Source organism: Schistocerca americana, chromosome 3, assembly GCF_021461395.2.
Source record: "Schistocerca americana isolate TAMUIC-IGC-003095 chromosome 3, iqSchAmer2.1, whole genome shotgun sequence".
Lineage (NCBI taxonomy): Eukaryota > Metazoa > Arthropoda > Insecta > Orthoptera > Acrididae > Schistocerca > Schistocerca americana.
Window position 1 is genome coordinate 156,208,008 of NC_060121.1, and position 19,609 is coordinate 156,227,616.

At 46.1% G+C, this 19,609-nt stretch overlaps 1 protein-coding gene and 2 non-coding genes across 4 annotated transcripts in view; 2 read left to right on the forward strand and 1 right to left on the reverse strand.

Moving 5' to 3' along the window:
* LOC124605916 (calcium/calmodulin-dependent protein kinase cmkB-like) overlaps positions 1 to 19,609 on the reverse strand; it is a 363,431-nt gene that overhangs the window by 214,387 nt on the left and 129,435 nt on the right. The gene's annotated exons all lie outside the window — the stretch shown is intronic.
* Positions 9,326 to 9,398, forward strand: Trnav-cac. Its single transcript has one exon. It is a non-coding gene; the product is annotated as a tRNA-Val (tRNA).
* Positions 9,557 to 9,629, forward strand: Trnav-aac. The gene has a single exon. It is a non-coding gene; the product is annotated as a tRNA-Val (tRNA).

Here is a 19,609-nt window from a genome sequence, read left to right on the forward strand (position 1 = left end):
CATGGACATGCAAAAAAGTCTGCCGAACGTCGCGATTCTTACTGTTTACCATATTTCTAAAATCAGTATCATCGTGATACGTGCAATGCCCCATAGGTTACACATTATACTTGTCGCAAACGTACACACGATAAAATACATAAAATGACCACTATTTCTCTTTTTTCACGCTAAAAATTAGGAAAATAGTAAATGACTGATTGTATACCAATACCGTTCACTCTCGTAATAAATCTGTTGTTAGAATTGAGTGGGAATGAAGAATAAATTACTGGCAACGGGATTACATCCACAGCCAATCGACGAACGGAACTACATGCTTACTCGCTCGGCTGTGGATCCCGCGAACACTAGCGCCCCGAAAAACCTTGCAGCACAATCAGGCCTATAATTTTAAAACTATTTTCTCAAAAACTGTAGAAAGTTACGTCTTCCTGTGTACATATGTTAGATTTCTAGGCGTGTCCTACACACCCTGTCAATACGAATCAAAGAGGAAGTTAGTACTGTTCCCTTGTGAGGCATCTGACCAGACCAACGCAGCAAGTAATTGACATCACCAAGTAATTCAGATCACTGAAACACTAAGACGCTGGTAAATTTTGATCACGGAATCGTTACATGGCCCAATGTGACTGATAACATTGACTATATGGCATTTGCTCAAAAAAAATTCTCAAGAAACAACCACTGTGTACCAGCTAAGTCACAACAGGGGGAAAAGCTCCGGGTATTCGCTTTGTGCATCGTGAGGCCCCTTGCAATGCCCCACAAAACTGACAGGAACTGTCTTCATAGCGGTTAATCGTGATACTGATACGGAGAAATATTCATTAATTCACTCTTCCATTTCATTGCAAGTGCTTTAAAGAAACAAACTGATGTTCAATAAGGATATACTCACATGTCCAAAGTTCAGACCGTAAGTTGTCCTAAATTCCCAAAAGGCTGGGGTGCCAGACGAAGCCATGCTTGGGAACAAGCAACTGATCTAACTGTGGGGACAGAAAGCTTTTCTTTTACTAATTGTCGGTATGTGTTTTGCATTAACTCTGATTAAAAATGGCACGGCTGAACAAAAATGTCGTACAGAACTAAAACCGGAATCTGAAGACTTGAAAAATGGACGATCAATCGTAGGAGGAATAGCAACCGCACCAAATACCATCCCGACTATTTCTTAATCAGTAAGTGGATAGTTTGCGGCTGTTGTGCATATATTAAGAGACTTTAACAGAATACTCTAGCATTGGGAGCTCACCACCACCACCACCACCACCACCACCACCACCACCAACAACAACAACAACAAAACAACAACGAAAAGATTTTAATATACTAAGGTACTACTGCAACGGCGCCAGTAGCTATACCACACATAAACCAAACTAGTTTTCCCATAAAATCTCTACAACTACCTTTCCCTCTCATTACTCGGTAAGACATTATGAAACAGATCCATTAATTCAGCAAAGAGAACTAGTTTTTCTGCCTCTAAAGAATACAGTACTGTGTGAAATAAAAAGGTGCGGGTTCATGGCGCAATACGAAACTGTGCTTGACTTTAATCTCGAGCAACATGTTTCCAATGGCAGAAGCCAACTGTTTGTTTATTTTCACATTTTGGTCGCCCTAGGACCACCAGAATAGCTGCTTCAGATTTATCGAGTTTTACCCATATTGTTTCATTCCCTGAAAGTGTTGTGGGACAATACGAAGTTGTATACTGCAAGAGAGGAAAATAAACAGCTGGATCAGGCAGCACCATCGGAGGTGGATGATGTAATTATAAATGGAATGCAAATGAAATAGATGCTAGATGGGTCAAGGTATTTGCTGTATTACACAGATGAGAAGAAAACGCGCAGGAGGGGTGCTGGTGGGTGAAGATTACAATGTCTGGAAAAGTCGGAGAGATTCCTTCATCCGTTAAAGGATACCAGATGGATAATGACGAAAGGCAGCTATCGGGGTGATGTTTTTTCCTCAGTCCTTCAGTGTCTAAGCAGAAATGTTCAAACGTGTGTAAATTCCTAAGCGACCAAATTTCTGATCATCGGTCCCCAGACTTATACACTACGTAAACTAACTTATGCTAAGAAGAACAAAACACACACACACACACACACACACACACACACACACACAGGCGCGCGCGCGCTCGCGCACGCTCAAGGGAGGACTCGAACCCCCCGGTGGGGGTGGGGGTGAGGGGTGGGGGTGGAGACCGCGCAATCCGTGACATGGTGCCTTAAACCACGCGGCCACTACGCGTGGCGTCTAAGCACATTTAGAAGACTTTTGGTTTTGTTCAAAACAATGGATACAGACAATCCTACAACTTTGTCGACGAACAAAGAATGCGGAAAAGTGAGAGCCAACAGCCAGCGCACGACACGAATTCTCAATTACCATTACAATTGCGACAACAGCACAGCTACTGACGGATCATGGTTGAAGTTAATGCGTACAAACAGAACACAAACATGATCATCTGTCAAATATTGTCCGTGAACACAAGCGCAGCACGCTCTCAAGTATCATGCTGCGGATTTTTCGGCTTGTAGATTGTCCGTCCGTGCACAGTTCTCCAATTTTTGTAAAAAATCAAATCGTAGCCTTAAGTACACTGATGTCACGAGAACGATTATTTTCGTTTTCAATACGAACTTCTGGTTGTGAATACACAGATGACGAAACCATATGCGAGTAGTAAAATAGCGATGACTATAAATCGCGCTTTGAGAAGCTAAGCTATGCGGATCTCGTAAACAAACTGTGTACGGCAGAACAATAGCGAAGACGAGGTGATCGAGGCACTGAAATGCGTCGATCTGTTAGATCACGCAGGACAGAATTCATTTGACTTGTTCTCCGAAAAATTGGAACCATTGTCTGAAAAAGAGTAAATAAAAAACAGGAAACTTTGGACGATTATTTACCGAACATAGACAAGCTACGTGGTAGAAATACAGCGTGTTTTAAGCGTAAATTTGTAAATAAGTTGTTAGTTTACGGTAAATATCATGTAATTGACGCGGCGGGCTTTCAAATGGTACATACAGCATGTTTTGTACATACAGTACATTGTTTCCGGTAAAAAAGAACGCTATATTGTGCATTATCCGTGTTCTTCGCGTTACCCGTGGAGTCTCGGGTCTGCATTAACCCCAAGATAATCGGGTGCTTGCTATATTTTTAAGGCCAGAGATAACTAAATTCCCGAGCAATGGCAGTAGCCCATTTGGTTGGTGACTGCCTTGTTGAATGCGTGGAAGATGGTATTTTGTTTTATCCGTGTTAACGTCGAAATCAATTGCGCTACGTTCACTACGTATGAACATTTTCATCTCCCATACCCTTACCTATTTGACTTCTCTTCCGTCGGCTCTCTCTCCCTCTCTCTCTCTCTCTCTCTCTCTCTCTCTCTCTCTCACTCATTCATCACCTCGCGTGGTGATATTTGCCTTCCACGTCTCTGTCGAGGCACTCAAACGCACCTCTGTTATTGGAGTACGTCGGACAAAATTCGAAAAATTCGTTTGACTACACCGATCTTTTGGCCCCGGAATATGAGGTAGTCGCTCAGGTCCAGGACGGGTGAAACACGCGAGCTGCACCGCCCTCGTGCAGTGCGCCCCCTCGCAGCTCTGGTCTGGCCACACAGGGCGCTGGCGCCAGTGGCAATTGAGCGTGGCGAAGCGCGCCACCAGTCATCGAATCCCGCCATTAATGAGGGAACGAAGGGTTGGCGTGACTCAGCCAATTCCCCCCACCTGCCCTGACTCAGCCGCCCTCTCCGGCTCGCGCCTCGGTTACCAAAACACACGCTACCGCTGCAGAAAAAAAAGCACGCCGTACTTGCTGCCACTGCGCTTGCCTATCCGTTCGCGTATGTCCGTCTCTCCCATTCGCACATCACAGCCTTGCCTCGTTTGCAACATAGCAGGCCAGTGCCTGCCGTTTTTTTGCAGCGGACAAACTACGTAATAAAATCCGCGCTCTCTGCGACGGAGAGCAGTCGCACTGAGCTGCATCTTCTGGCAAGAACGAGTGAAAGATCTAAGCTCTACCGTCGTCACATCGCGCTCTCCACAAGGCTGTTGTCAGACAAAACAAAACAAAACGGTTCAAATGGCTCTGAGCACTATGGGACTTACCATCTGAGGTCATCAGTCCTCTAGAACTTAGAACTACTTAAACCTAACTAACCTAAGGACACCACACACATCCATGTCCGAGGCAGGATTCGAACCTGCGACCGTAGCGGTCGCGCGGTTCCAGACTGAAGCGCCTAGAAGCGCTCGGCCACACCGGCCGGCCAAAACATAACACAAACACTACGAACATTATCAGCCTTAACTCGATAAAGTTATCCCGAATCTTAAAGAAAACAATACGTTACATGTCGGACACAATAACAAGATGTATTTAGAAGTAGATTACAGCATATGGGCCGGCCGGGATGCCCGAGCGGTTCTAGGCGCTAGAGTCAGGAACCGCGGCGACCGCTACGCTTGCAGGTTCGAATCCTACCTCGGGCATGGATGTGTGTGATGTCCTGAAGTTAGTTAGGTTTAAGTAGTTCTAAGTTCTAGGGGACTGAAGACCTCAGAAGTAAGTCCCATAGTGCTCAGAACCATTTGAACAGCGTGTTGTCGGGAACAAAATCACTGAACGGCGCATGAGTATGAATTTCCACTTCATAGAATACACCATCTCCACTTCCCGCGTGTCGTATAGGACACACGGAAAAGGCAGCTTTTATCTGTATACTGTACTCACGTAACGCCAAAGATAAACACGCCGATACTTTGCTGACCTTCCGCAGGGTGTCATTACCTATTGCTAATAGTTCAAGCTGTCTGTGCCGTCAATGACATACGATACAAATACTATAAACATATTTTTCTAGTAGTAGAACTTAAGAGGTTAAGAAAACTTTTTTCTCGGTTTCCAAAAGACCACGTGTAGTAACAGCCCTTTAAAACTAGGCACTGATGCAACCTCCGTGTGGGGTTACTCTACCAGTAACAGTGAATCATCAATCTGCACGTTGCTCTGAACACAGCGATGCCTTGCTGCCTATACTGTTTTTGCAATTCAACAAACAAATCTCTCAACCATCAATGAAAAAATCTATGTGTAAGGTGATACATTTTCAGGCGTTGAACTAACCATTTACTCAACATTCTACCATAAAAAAAATTCACTGTTTAGTGTGGTGTAAGAAGAGTACATCCGGCTAGTCTCTGTCCTTGGGCTTGTTAGTTTCATTCATAACCAGCTTTGAGCCATTAAGTTTAATGAACCGTCACAAACGAAAAGCTGATTAACACGTCCAAATGAAATTGTCACCAGTCTTTGGTAATACATTCTCGTTCTTTTACACAGTACGAGATTTAGAACTACAATGCTGGATTGCAAATCGATCGCGCCAGGGGAACTGAAAGGTTTTTTCATCTATTCTGTTGCGGGTGACTTGGTATCTCGTCATAATTTTGATAAAATGAGAAAATGTGTGTTATAGTGCTTCCCTTGTACAGTACTCTCTTCGACATGAACACCTCGCAGCAAGAACCAAAATATTACATTTCCCGTATAAAGTAAGTACTGAAATCGTACTCTGTCACGGCGTACTTCGAGGCTGCGTATCGGAAGCCATTCAGTCCATGGTTTAATGCGTTCAACACACATCACGTAAGGCGTTTAACAGGAATGTCGGACCCGAGTCACGCGCTGCCATAAATATTTCTGGGTACTATTGAGAGCCGGTACGAACCAGCTTGAGCTTCTGTTCATTTGCTACGAGGGCTTAATACTAAATGGATCACAGTTTGTAATACGATTGGGGGGGGGGGGGGGGGGGAGATGCTTTTGCCTATAGTCGCAATTTATTCTGTCTAATGACCGCAACTAAATACAGTCATTAGGTTCTTCTACAACCAAAATATCACAGTAAATAGCTGAAGTATTGTTTAACAATTCCGCCTTTTATGATGAATTACAGTGGAGATTGTTTGATTCTTTATATATTATTATTTACCACGTTATATTCAGAATTTTACATTTTTGGTATCTTCTACAGTGTGACTTATCACTTGTGCCCGTAAGTTGTGTATATTGATAGTATAAGACTGAGCTTTACTTTGAGCGCGTGGAGAGAGGAAAAAAAAAAAAAAAAAAAAAAAAAAGTGTGTGAATTGCTAAGGGACCGAACTGCTGAGGTCACCGGTCCCTAGACTTACACACTAATTAAACTAACTTATGCTAAGAACAACACACACACCCATGCCGGAGGCAGGACTCGGACCTTCGGCGGGAGCGGCTGGGCGTGTGTGACACGTGCGCTGTTTTAAGAGAGCTTGACGGCCGCTCTTCGGGGCTGAAGGCTTCCTATCTTTATCTACCACATTAGGTATCACAGAGAGAAAAAAGTTTCCTGTAGAATATTTTAACTATGTACTGTGATCTTTTTTATAGTAGAACGGTCTGATGATGCTACTTGGTACCAAACTGTTAGTCAGTAGAGGAAAGAGAGACGGAAGAGTACAGCAAACAATTTTTAACTTTTTTCTGACAGTATTGGTCACTGTTCGAACCGACAGTAAAAAAACTACGGCACAGCACCACACCTGTCGAATCACTGGAGGCCCTTCGTTGCGTCTGTGTGAATGAAGTCACGCATACGCTTCTCCCGGTTTTTAATTGTTTATTCAAGCAACCTTTTGTCTTTTGTAGAAAGTGGTGTTGTAGGTTTACCATTATCGGTACAGCACACTGTTGTGTTTCGTTTTCTTTGACTGTTTTTGTTTGCGCACCTGAAAATGAGTGTTTGTAACAAAGAAAAGCTAATTTGTGCCTTTGAAGGCTAAGTCAGAAGCGCTAAAACTACCTGACGAAGAAGAAACAATAAAAAATTGCTCTCGAATACGGTGCCGACGTAGTTAGTGTTGGTGACTAGCGAAGCGAGTGACTTAAATTGGAACAGCTTTTTCTCTAGGAAACGCCCTGAAGAATCTGTCAATCGAAAGATCTGAGTGTGATAAAAACGACTGAGGTGTTGTTCGTATGATTTATTCTGTTCGCCGTTTTATTTCTTTTCCCACATAAATGTTGATAGTCTGATCACCACTTAACATTTCCGGGCTGAGATGCCGTGGTCCATATATCAGACTCTCCCCTGACGTTTCGTCTTCGACTGCGGAAGGCATCCTCCGAGGACAATCGGCGAACTGCAACGAGAGCGCGAGTGAGCGCCGTGTATATAAGACATCCAGAGGGCGTCGCGGTCAATCACGTGTCGTCGGCTGTGCTATGATCTCTGATATTGCCAACTTTCTCAATGAAACTAATCGACTGTCAGGCTGTTGCAATGTTGACATCCGTATCTTATCCAGCTTAATGCCTTTCTCTTTTCTATTAAAATTATTGCAGTGTTTGGCAATCGCAATGGCCTCTCTGTACATTCGCGCATAATAATGCGACGTCTTTTGCTATGACGGTCGTCTCACTAAACTTTATTTCATGGTCACCTTCCTGATTGACAGCGGCGCTCTCTGGATAGCTTATATATACGGCGCTCACTCGCGCTCTCGTTGCAGTTCGCCGATTGTCCTCGAAGGATGCTTTCCGCAGTCGAAGGCGAAACGTCAGGGGAGAGTCTTATGTTTGGACCACGGCATCTCAGCCCGGAAATGATAAGTGATGACAACACCTGCCGTGAAAGCCTTCATTCTATGTAATTAGTCTGAGTTTTCAACAGTTCGAGGTGGTCTCGGTCCCGTTCACCTCGAATTATCGAGACCCAACCGTACGTACCAAATGGTGGAGTAGCGATTAAGACATGGAATGATTTGGGTGTGCAGGGGTTCAAATCCCCACCAATCCATCGACATTTAAGTTTTCTAAGGCTAGGAAGGCTCCTTTGGAAAGGCCACGTCGATTTCCTTCCCTAACGCGGGCCTGTGCCCCATATCTAATTACGTAACTGTTGACGGGACGTTAAACCCCAATTTTCTTAAATTTTTTAAAATAACTTCGCCGAATCTGAAACAGGATGTAGTTAATGAAGACCGTCAAGCACCCTTCTCGAAATTTTACCTCGCTACCTTATCTATAAACCCTTTCCCCTCGTCCGATTTCCTACGAACACAAACACAGGTTTTGGGAGCTAATTGGGGCACATGGTTCTTCTTTCCTTCAAGATATGGCGAAACATGTAGCGAATTATCTCTGCCGCACATCAGTTTGTGTGAAACGTACGGCGGCTACCTGTCCGTATTAGCAACAAAGGCCCCAGCGGGCACCTCTGCACGGAGGAAAAGGAAAATTCCTAATAAGGCCAGCAGACCGTGCCTCAGGGCTGCTCTCTTTCTCTCTCAGCATCTAAGGCTGCAGGTGCAGATTAGATGCTGGCTCGGCGCCCGCCGGGGCACGAGGCGCCCGTGGTTTCCTCATAGCAATCGGCCGCGTGGCGTGCCAACGAGCGATGCCTTCGCCCGCCCCTCCCTGGCCGTAGAACCGGTTAACACGCAGCGCCGCTGGGACGCCGTCTACCGGGAATACGCTACCTCACCCAACTCGCGCCGTCTCAATAATACCCAGAAATAATTATGGCAGCGTGTGATTCAGGTCTTACGTTCATGCTAAAACACCTTACGTGACGCGTGTTTACCTCATTAAAGCGCGGACTATGCCTTACGGTATGCAGTCCAGTTCCGGGAGAACAGCGACGCGCAATTTTGCGCTGGCAGCGGACTTCACGAGGAATGACGATGTAGTAACCGACACCGCGACTGTCGCATCCAACGAATTCACTGTCGGCAAAAGCCTTCGCTTGCAGTTAGTTTATGGTAACGCAGACTCTCGCGAAATGATCGGTGTACAACTCACCGGCAACGGCATTACGCAATGTTGAGCTTGAAGGGTCGTTGGTGTGGCTGCGCTATTCAAGCAGTTTTACGCACATTTAGACAAACGTCGATTTTCCTCATTCCCCAGTCACACACACATGACTTCGGTCCGCTATGCAACTCTAATTCACATTACTGTGAGCTATCTGCAAGAAACGCTGGGCTCGCACTGCCTGCTGCTAAGAAAGTGATTGTTTTTGCTGATATGACTTGCAATAACGACTGAGCGAAACGCCGCTATCTCGTTCGGGATGCTACGGCAGACACCCTCTCGAGCACCCCGAAGACTTCTTGAGTCCTCGGTTGTGATGGGTTTCACGCTGTCAAAAGAACTATGGTGTGTGCATGCGCGGACGAGAGTAAGGCTGAGGCGTCTTTGAGAGCACAAGGATGGACTCATCGCGTCCGTCGTTTCCGTAGTGTAGCGGTTATCACGTCTGCTTCACACGCAGAAGGTCCCCGGTTCGATCCCGGGCGGGAACAGTATTTTCCTGCCTATGTCGCATTCTACTCCCGTGAGCCACGTCATGTATGGATCTGCTCTATGTACCTTCGTTATGCAAGTGCTGCAGTTACTGAATTTTTAAGTTACGATGGCAATCTTGTTACAAGTTCTCTGTGAAGTAAGGATTACAGCAGTAGTTTCCGTGGTGTAGCAGTTATCACGTCTGCCTAACACGCAGAAGGTCCCCGGTTCGATTCCGGGCGGAAACACTTTTTCACAATTTTATACAAGACATACCGACAAGCATTTGCTACGATCTGTACCGAAACCTTCGTAATCACCTTCATACGTCGGACCAGAGGGTTCAGTTGCTTACAGCAAATATTAAATTTATTTTATATTGACGGGCAGCTTTTTGCGCTGACTCAGCCACCGACGTACGACCAGTTTGCACAAAACGCTAGGGCTCGGCCGGGAATTGAACGCGGGACATCCTGCAATGCCAAAACAGGATAAATTTCTTTCATTTCGCGTCTGTGGTCACAAACGTGTAGGTCTTCAGGCCACCGGTTTCTGTCAGCAATGACCATCTTCAGATCTCGGCACTGATTTGTTGCTTCAGTTTACAGAAATTTATTCTACATTTTCGGGTTCCATTCGCGACCGCGTCGCAGCTTGTTAAATTAGTGCCATTTCTGGCTAACGAAGCCGGCAGGAGTGGCCGAGCGGTTCTAGGCGCTACTCTGGGACCGCGCGACTGCTACGGTCGCAGGTTTGAATCCTGCCTCGGGCATGGATGTGTGTGTGATGTCCTTAGGTTAGTTAGGTTTAAGTAGTTCTAAGTTCTAGGGGACTGATGACCTCAGATGTTAAGTCCCATAGTGCTCAGACATTTTAACCATTTTTTTTTTTTTTTTTGCTTACGAAAGAGTCAAAAGGCTTTGTAAACGGAAGCAACAAATCCGTAACGAGATCTGAAGATGGTCGCTGCTGGCCGAAACCGGTAGTCTGAGAACCTACAAGTTTGTGACCACAGACGTGAAGTGAAAGAAATTTACTCTACATTTTCACGTCACTATTCCTTTCGCCACCATGTCGCAGCTGCTGAAGTCAAAAGAGTAATTAGCAGGTGTGAAAATAAAATCTTGCCGAAGGTGTTTCAATCCCTTCCAGTGTAGCAAAGTAGAAACAAGATAGATAGCTACGAAAGTTAAGCAAGAGTAACGAAATTTTGTCCAATTAAATAACGCGATGCTGCGGAAATTAGACTGAGAAATCTGACATTAAAAGCAGTACGAGTTTCACTATTTCGGCTGCAAAATAACTGAAGATTGTCGAAGTTGATATGATATAAAAGGCAGCAATAGCAAAAAAAATCGTTTCTGATAATGAGAAATTTATACACGTTTAATACAAATTTATGTATTAGGAAGCCCTTTCTGACATAACTTGCTGGAGTGTCGCCTGATACGGAAGTGAAACGCAGACGATAGATAATAGGGACAAGTAAATCGTTCAAGCTTTTGGAATGTGGTGCTACACAAGAATGCTGAAATTAGATGGGTGAATCGTATAAGAGCTGAAGAGGACTGAATCCAATCGGCCAGAAAAGAAATTATTGGCAAAGCTTGACTAAAAGAAGGGACCGGTTGACCAAACGTATACCAAGCCATTAAAAAAGTGGCAGGTGAAGGCTTGACTACACACGTTCAAATGGATGTAGGTTGCCGTAGTTATTCAGAGCTGAAGAGGCTTGCACATGGAGTGCCACATCGGAGCAGTCTTACGACTGGAGACAAAAACAAAGGGAGCGTGGTATAGGAACCATCATCTCCAGTAACTGCTGAAAAGCTCTCTCTACCCACCCAAAACACTGCGACGCGAAAGTACGCTAGTAGTATGAGTCCGCACACTTAGTTCTAAATCACTAGCAGTCACCGCAAGAGTTGTACGGTGCGTCACGGAAGAGTTTGCTAAAATCCACAGAGCGCTCGTTCGCAGTAGAGTCCAGCAACACATACTGTGCCACGCACGTCTCGCGAAATGATTACGTCGAGAAAACGAGATAACTTACAGGTCGTTCTTCCCACGCATCTTTCGCAAATGGATCACGGCAACGGGAAAATGATTCTCAGAAGTACCCTCCGCCAGATATGCAGCAGTGACGTCCCCTTGTTCTTTTCTTGGTGCGCCCGTCCAACCCGAAGCAACTCCAGGCAGCGCCAGACAGGCTCAAAGAAATTTCCACGGTCCGCTGGCTGCCCACGCCTCGTCCTGCCTGGAACCCGCGGTCAGCTGGCGCGGTTTGGAACTCTGGCGTCACACCAAAGAACTCAGTCTAGGGCACAACCCAAGCCATTCTCTTTATACAGATCTTATTTCACGAAGACTCGGGACCTACTGCTTCATTTACGGGGAAGATGCAAATTTGCTATCGTTTCGTTAAACAGCAACTATATTTCAACAACTCTCATTACGACTCGACTAGTGAGGTAGAGGAAGTGTACAATTCAGAGCTGTAGATAGCCTTTGCGAAACTATGCATAGACCAACTGTTCTAGAAAAAGGAAGAGAAAAACGAATGTCGTTTTTCAGTCTTCGTCGTGTGATCTCACGCGCCAAACGCGTAATGAAGGCGTTACAGAATTTCAGTTGGATGTCATTAACACCTGCAACACCGTCAAACATCTCCCTTAAATGGGGTACAAGACACGCAGAGTGGTTTTATACTGAAACTCCGCAACAGTGTGCCGGAACGGGATTCGAACCTGGCACTTTGCCGTTCACGGGCAAGTGCTCTACCGACTGAGCTATGCAAGCATGACTCACGACCGGCCTTCACAGCCTTACTTCCGCCAGTACCTCATCTGCAGAGTGAAAATTCTTTCTGGAAACAATCCCCCCACGCTATGCCTGCAATATCCTCCCTTGCTGAATGGTAATCTCGCAAGATATGTGGGAGAACTTGTGCCAAGTATGAGAGGTAGGAAATGAATTATGACACATTGCATGTACAGCCACCCGCCAGACAGAAAAACTGTGGTTCAGAGTAGATCGAGAGAGGCTGCACTAATACCCCTATCCGAATTCCGAAACTTGCCCTTCAGTCTCAAGACCGCTCACATATATTTGTACAGACGATGCCTCTCCACTTTGGACAATGACATCGTTTAAACTCTGTTTGAATCGGCTAACCACTTAGCATTTACGCTTTTTCTTCTTTTGATTATCTTATCTCCTGTCTTCACAGGGTCTGTATGTTATTCTCGATTTGGCAATGCCAAGGGTAGTGTGTGACCGGATACCTTCACGCCGCCACCTTTTTCCTCCCCAGGACCGATTTTTTGTACGCCACATGTCTGTGTCTATTAGTCGACCACAGTATCATTGCACATGGGAGTGAGGGTCCTTCGGTCGGCTTATCGCAAGTTTTTGTTGTGATATTTCATGTGAAACACTTGATAGTATATGTACAACTCTCTTGAAATCTTTGGCAGTGCGATGCATTTTCCTTGATCATCACCGTACTTGCTTACTGTAATGTCATCGCGTGTTTCCGAGAACGGTCCGCGCTACGCGAAGTGCAATAATATCGTGGCCGGCTAATACTATTATCCGTGCGAAAATATGAGAACGTTTTCGAGATGTTTGCGAATCGTGTAAGTGACGGGGCATGCGCGTTACCAGCTACGTATTCGCCTCGTCGGATGTGGGAAACCAGCTAGAAAGTCTCACACAGGCCGCCCCGCACAGTGGCTCTCGCTGTTAATTCAACAAGCGGAGCCGGCCGCGGTGGCCGAGCGGTTCTACGCGCTTCAGTCCGGAACCGCGCGACTGCTACGGTCGCAAGTTCGAATCCTGCCTCGGGCATGGATGTGTGTGATGTCCTTACGTTAGTTAGTTTTAAGTAGTTCTAAGTTTTAGGGGACTGATGACCTCAGATGTCAAGTCCCATAGTGCTCAGAGCCATTTGAACCATTTAACACGCGGATCCGAGTCGGGGCCGTAGGACCTTCCCGCCGCTATCCGGACGGGTCCCACTGTAGCATTCACATATTTACGATTAACTTGAGAACAGTACCAACATACTCTTACATTCCGCTAAATTGTGTCGACTCTGGTTCAGCACCTAAAACTATCTAGAAACCCAAAGACAGACAAGTATTAACACAGAACAAAATGGGCAACGGCAGAAAAGGTTAAATGGACAGAGTGTACTTACTGAAGTGTATTATGTACAAAGAATCAATATTATCGTTAGCTTAAAAGTATCGTCTGAACAAAAATACCTGCAACTGAAGCTCATTATATACTGAAGAACGAAAGAAACTCTTACACCAGCCTAATTTCGTGTACGGCCGCTACAAGCACGCGGATGTGCCGCAACACATGGCATTGACTCGACTGTGTGTAAGTCCTGGCGGGAATTGGCACCAAGAAACCTGCAGGACTGTCCATAAATCCGTAAGAGTACGAGGAGGTTGCAAGGCATCCCAGATATGCTCAATAATTGTGTTCCTGGAGCAATTCTGGTCGTGTGGGATGTCGCATTCAAAATGTGTGTGAAATCTTATGGGACTTTACTGCTAAGGTCATCAGTCCCTAAGCTTACACACTACTTAAATTACCCTGAGGACAAACACACACACCCATGCCCGAGGGAGGACTCGAGCCTCCGCCGAAACCAGCCGCACAGTTCATTACTGCAGCGCCTTAGACCGCTCGGCTAATCACTCGCGACGGATATCGCATTGTCCTGCTGGAATTGCTCATGTCCGTCGGAAGGCACTATGGACATGGATGGATGCAAGCTGTCAGCCAGGATGCTTACGTTCGTGTCACCTATCAGAGTCATTTCTAGACGTATCATGGGTCCCATATGACTCCAACTGCACACATTCCACACCTTTACAGAGCCTCCACCAGCCTGAACAGTGCCCTGCTGACACGCAGGGTCCATGGATTCATGATGTTGTCTCCATACGTCCATCTACTTGATACAATTTTAAACGAGACTCGTCCCATTAGGCAACATGTTTTCAGTCATCAACAGTCCAATGTCGGTGTCGACGGGCCCAGGCTAGGCGTTGAAGCTTTGTGTCATGCACTCATCAAGGGTACACGAGTGGGCCTTAGGCTCCAAAAGCCCATACTGATGATGTTTCGTTGAACGGTTCGCACACGGAGACTTGGTGATAGCCCAGCACTGAAATCTGCAGCAATTTGCGGAGGGTTGGACTTCTGTCACGTTGAACGATTCTCTTCAGTCGTCGTTGGTCCCGTTCTTGTAGGATCCGGCCGCAGCGATGTCAGAGACTTGATTGTGTACCGGATTCGTGATATTGACGATACACTCGTGAGATGGTCGTACTGGAAAATCCCCATTTCATCGCTACTTCGGAGATTCTGTGTCCCATCGCTCGTGCGTCGACTATAGCTAGACGTTCAAACTCACTGATAGCCTGCCATTGTAGCTGCGCCAGACGTATTCTGCCTGTTGATGTACCTCTGTATTTGAATACGCATGCCTATACCAGTTTGTTTTGTTCTTCAGTGGATATGTCCTTTCTTTAGACATTTTTTCGTCAGTCTTCTGCCATTTAGAATATTTAAGGTAATAAATTATCTTATGTTTTAATTTCATAATCAAATGTAATAGTATTCTTATGCTTAAAATTGCTACAATCCCACAACACGGCTTACAGATGTATTGCGGGGAGTGAAGAAGAAAAAAATCACAGGTCTGCTGTTAATTACGAGGTCTAGTTACTGTTTGGGCAAGTTGCAAGGTTGGTGTGCTGAGCGGGTCGGTAGAAATCGTGCAGTTTGTGAGAGCCGGAGCCGGCTGTACACCGAGGGCTATGCGATGATGAGGGAAGATGAGGTGCTGACGGGTGTTGTGACCCGAAGGCAGAGTGGCGGACAGAAATAGGCGTGAGGGCAGTAACAGCAGGGGGACAGATACGGGGACGGAGAGAGCAGACGGGTGACATTTGCGGCTATGCCCGGCACTCCGGCGCCGCCAGACACGCGGACCCCCTGGCGCTGTGCCCGCCCGGCAGGCGCCTCGGCCTCTGTCCGGGCTGCCCTTCCTGCACTCCTCTGGGCTCTAGGCTGCTCACACAGCCCGGCCACTACTCTACACCATCTGGTCCAAAGTATCCGGAAGCCCCAAAGCAATTTATTTACCGATGTCACGAGAGGCGCAAGCGGCAGTATAGAAAGACACGGGCAGTAACGTGTTCTCAGCATAGAACCAGTAGCAGCAGAATCGGTCGGTTATTCCGCTGGATGTCAATTAACTACACTACTGGCCATTGAAATTGCTATACCAAGAAGAAACGCAGATGATAAACAGGTATTCATTGGACAAATATATTATACTAGAACTGACATGTCATAACATTTTCACGCAATTTGGGTGCGTAGATCCTGAGAAATCAGTACCCAGAACAACCACCTCTGGCCGTAATACCGGCCTTGATACGCCTGGGCATTGAGTCAAACAGAGCTTGGATGGCGTGTACAGGTACAGCTGCCCATGCAGCTTCAACACTATACAACAGTTCATCAAGAGTAGTGACTGGCGTATTGTGACGAGATAGTTGCTCGGCCACCGTTGACCAGCCGTTTTCAATTCGTGAGAGATCTGGAGAACGTGCCGGCCAGGGCAGCAGTCGAACATTTTCTGTATCCAGAAAGGCCCGTACAGGACCTGCAACATGCGGCCGTGCATTAGCCTGCTGAAATGTAGGGTTTCGCAGGGATCGAATGAAGGGTAGAGCCACGGGTCGTAACACATCTGTAATGTAACGTCCACTGTTCAAAGTGCCGTCAATGCGAACAAGAGGTGACCGAGACGTGTAACCAATAGCACCCCATACCATCTCGCTGGGTGATACGCCAGTATGGCGATGACGAATACACCCTTCCAATGTGCGTTCACCGCGATGTCGCCAAACACGGATGCGACCATCCTGATGCTGTGAACAGAACCTGGATTCATCCGAAAAAATGACGTTTTGCCATCCGTGCATCCAGGTTCGTCCTTCAGTACACCATCGCTGGCGCTCCTGTCTGTGGTGCAGCGTCAAGGGTAAACGCAGCCATGGTCTCCGAGTTGATAGTCCATGATGCTGCAAACGTCGTCTAACTGTTCGTGCAGATGGTTGCTGTCTTGCAAACGTCCCCATCTGTTGACTCAGGGATCGAGACGTGGCTGCATGATCCGTTACAGACATGCGGATAAGATGCCTGTCATCTCGACTGCTAGTGATACGATACCGTTGGGACCCAGCACGGCGTTCCGTATTACCCTTCTGAACCCACCGATTCCATATTTTGCTAACATTCATTGGATCTCGACCAACGCGAGCAGCAATGTCGCGATACGATAAACCGCAATCGCGATAGGCTACAATCCGACCTTTATCAAAGTCGGAAACGTGATGGTACGCATTTCTCCTCCTTACACGAGGCATCACAACAACGTTTCACCAAGCGACGCCGGTCAACTGCTGTTTGTGTATGAGAAATCTGTTGGAAACTTTCCTCATGTCGGCACGTTGTAGGTGTCACCACCGGCGCCAACCTTGTGTGAATGCTCTGGAAAGCTAATGATTTGCATAACACAGCATCTTCTTCCTGTCGGTTTAGTTTCGCGTCTGTAGCACGTCATCTTCGTGGTGTAGCAATTTTAATAGCCAGTAGTGTAATTCCACTAAGGGCCTTTGAACCCTTCTAAAGCTACACAAGCCGACTGTCGGTTATGGCAAGGTGAAGAGGAAGTGCGAAGGAGCAACCACAGCTGAACCAATACCAAGCAGATATCAAGTACTGGCGGACAGGAACTGCCGAGCACTGTGGAGGGTGGTTGCAGGAGAATAATTCGTGAGTTCCAATGCACTACCGGCAGGCCGGTTGGCAAACTGATTTTGCTTCGGGAGTTAAAAAGAATGGGGTACTACAGTGGAGCATAAACCACTGATTTCGGTAGCCAATGCTGCGCTAAGTGCGAAACAGTGTAAACAGAGACGCCACGAAATTGTGGATGACTGGAAACGAGTGATTAACCACGCTATACCTAGTGAACACCCGATGGAAAGGTACGAGTTTGACGAATGCCTGGAGAACTTTACCTGCCATTATGTTTAATGCCAACAGTAAGTACGGAGAAAGTGGTGTTACTGTATGGAAGTGTTACCCGTGGTTAGGGAATGGTTCCCTTAAAGCTCTTAATACGAGGGTAATCCCAAAACTAAAGACTCCTATTTTTTATAAGTACATAGAGCTGTTTATTTCTACAATGGTTAACATCAGTTTACAGCTTGAACATTTAGTATTTTTCGACATAATCATCATTTCTGTCGATGCATTTTTGTAGACGATGTAGCAGTTTTTGTATGCCCATGTCATGCCAGCTCGGCGCCATGCTCTTCAGAAAGTTATGAACCTCTTCTTTCACCTCGGCATCGGAGCTGAATCGCAATCCGGAAAATGTTGTTTTAACCTAGGGAACAGGTGATAGTCACTGGGCGCCAAGTCAGGACTATAGGGTGAGTGGGTGATTATGTTCCACTGAAACTGTTGCAGGAGAGCAACGATTTGCCGAGCGATGTGTGGGCGAGCGTTGTCATGGAGAATGTGTACACCCTTGCTCAACATTCCTCTTCTCCGGTTCCGAATTGCCCGTTTGAGTTTTTTCAGTGTCTCACAGTACCTGTCAGCGTTAATTGAGGTCTCAGCGATTCAGCTCCGACGACGAAGTGAAAGAAGAGGTTCGTAACTTGCGAACAGCATGGCGGCGAGGTGGCATGACATGGACATACAAAAACTGCCACAGCGTCTACAAAAATGCATCGACAGAAATGGTGATTATGTCGAAAAATAGCTAAATGTTCAAGCTGTACACTGATGTAAACCATTGCAGAAATAAACAGGTCTATGTACTTACAAAAAAATAGGACACCCTAGTTTTGGGATTACCCTCGTAAAACGCTATATGTGGAAGAATATGAAGAGACTATACAGCAGTGTGTACGGAGTACAGTAGAGGAACAGTTCGGGGGATGATGCTTCTTTGTATCAGCATGACAATGCATCCTATCATTGAGGCTATGGTTTGTGGACAGTAACACTCCTGAAATGGACTGGCCTGCCCAGAGTCGCGACCTGAAGGCAACGGAGCACCTCTGGGTTTACTCAGGGTGTCGACTTCGCTCCAGACCCCACTGTCCAACATCGCAACCTCGTCTGGTTTCGACTCTTGAGAAACAACGGGCTGCCACTCCTCCACAGACATTCGGACACCTCACTGAAACTATCCTCATAAAAGTTCAAGGCGAAAGGCAGACGAACCCCACAATGTCCACTGATAGGTGTCCGAATACTTTTTTGGGACAACACTCAGCATGCACTTGGTATCGTTCGTAATCTCGCCTCCTCATAGGACACTGGCGCATAGCACACAATCACCGATGTGACACTGTTTTATATTTATGTCATTATCGTTGATTAAACCATCCCTGGTTTCTTTCTGTCTCAAATATTTTGCACTCTCCATCCTTCCTTTGGCCAAACCAGCTGCCTCGTTTTGGCTTATCTATCAGCAACGATTTTGGTTTTCTGCTCTCTTGCAGTCACGTTACATGTTCTTTCCATTTGTTCCTGTACTTCCACCATTTTTTGACGGACATTAAACATGTCTCCACTTCTGTTCCTGTCGAATAATGTGCAGCCAGCTACTGCTATCCAGAAATCTCATCTCTGTACTTAACGTCATTTTGATCAACGTCAGTCAGAGCTCAATATTCACCTTACTTACAACAACGCTGGTACTGCCATTACTTTATACAGTTAAGCCCATGTATCTGTTCCACTACTTTTAAAAATGCCTTCTGATTGCGCCACATAGCAACTGGATTTTTCGTCACATCATTTGAGAAGCATGTAATTTCGCAGCTAAAATAAAGAAATTTGTTAACGTGCCCTACTGTTTCGTTAAAAATGACTATTTTAGTTCCAACTTGTCCCTAACCATAAATAACGTCACTACCCACTTGCTACTTTCACAAGAAGGTCCAGTGAACTATATGGATGGTATTCAGTTCCAGCTAAAATCACTTGGTCGCCTGCAAAAAGCAACGTATCTGTAGTCATGTTTTTCATCTTTTTTTTCCTTTGGGCTCACTGAAGTACGTTTCAAACTTTCGCGATACCCCTACATGTGATTTTTTTCCTACAAGCAAAA